The following is a 1877-nucleotide window of genomic DNA, read 5'->3' on the forward strand; positions in this document are numbered from 1 at the left end:
CGTTAGACGTCTAGGTATGTTTGACATATCCTCACTAACAACCTACCCAACGATAACGGTTCTTAAGTCGTACTTATTCATATTATAATAACACACAAAACAATTAGGGATCACAATCTCGAAAATCGGTTCGGGGTTTGTTTTCAGAAAATACATATACTCGCCATTTTACGAAATTAGGATTATTGGTTTTGGAAAAATAGTACATCACACCGCACCATCATGTTTTGTATAAAATACATATGCATTTATATATATCCGCTCGACGCCTCGATTATCACCGGATACGCTCCCGTATTTCCGTAGTTCGATTTCCAGGAAATCGGGCAACATCTCCTTTGTATATCGGACTACCCGTCGATACTATTCGACGTCTCAATCAACAATCAATCCAGAAATCAATCAAATCAACTCAAATTCATAACCCCAAACACGCAATCCAACAATCTCGAACCAACAACACAATCACAAGTCATAAATTCCTAAACGTCAATTCCATTATAATTATTAATTGTTATCCATATTTTATATTTATTTTAAAATATTAGGACTCAGAATAATTCATCACGGTCCACCGTCCGCTCATCAAAATTCATCACGGACGGTGGTAAAATCCGTCAGTGCCCGAATAATTCCGGGTATCCACACGAATTTCACCGATTTCTTCGAATAAAACTAATCGCACGGAATTATTTATATCATAATGATCATTTAAAGTTCCTGCAAAATGTTTATAATAAAAATTAGATTAACTAAATCAATATAGTCAACAACAGTAGCAACAGGAATACAACTGCACACACACATAACGCGTGCAGCGACACACCAACCTAACACGCCACACACCCCTCGCCTGAATCGGAGAAAGGAGGCGGCGACGGAAAAAGATAAGGATAACACAGAGACAACAGCCAATTGCACACCAATATACATACGAATATATGTATAAGTACACAATCACAGAGACCAAATCCACCTGGGCACGGCTTTTACCGGATGAATGAGCCGGAATGAGCACAATGGCGGAACAGAGAACGGAAGAAAAGAGAAAAACAAGATGGAGTGAAAAGACCAACAAGGCAAGCACAACAGGGGTTTTGTTATAATAATAAAAAAAATTGGTTCCTTAATCTCCTGCTAACACGTATCCTTTGATGAATATAAAGTGAACACGTAGCATTTAGGATAATTACATAGGTTTTTGCGGCTCGATTTGCCCCACAACTTGAAATTAACGAATTTGGGTGTACGAAAAATAATTTTAGAAAATTGCGAAGATAATTTTAAAATGTCATAATTATCCCAAAGTTTACAAAGACATAATTTTTGAAATTTTTAAAACACTTTTTAAGGTGCTCTTTTTACCCGCTTTTTAACAAATAATGAAACGACGCGCGGGTGAAACGATTCCTGAAAATTTCCAAAATAATTTTAAAATTCCCGGAATATTCCCAAATTAAATAAATATGAGTTTCATAATTTTCGAAGAATTTGGCAGTTAAATACAGATTTTACAAATAAATGCAATCAGAAAATCGTACAGGGTTAAATAATTGATGAAATATTGATTTCTGAATTTTATAAAATCCCAAAAATAAATATTGAGATTATAAAGTCATAAAAACAATTTTAGAGAAAATCCACATATTCACACAAATAAACTTGTATTAAATCCACTTTTAAAAGTGAAACAATTCAATACAAGTTCATAATTAATTACACGAACCACCCTGGACACCATAATTCACTCACATAGATAAAAGTAAAACAAAACATAGGTGACAGAAGCTATACACATATATTATTCATTTAATAATTCCATAATTACTCTTTAATTAAATATAAAAGTATACGAGTCGTTACATCCTTCCCCCCTT

This window comes from Apium graveolens, unplaced genomic scaffold (assembly GCF_009905375.1).
Source record: "Apium graveolens cultivar Ventura unplaced genomic scaffold, ASM990537v1 ctg3253, whole genome shotgun sequence".
NCBI lineage: Eukaryota > Viridiplantae > Streptophyta > Magnoliopsida > Apiales > Apiaceae > Apium > Apium graveolens.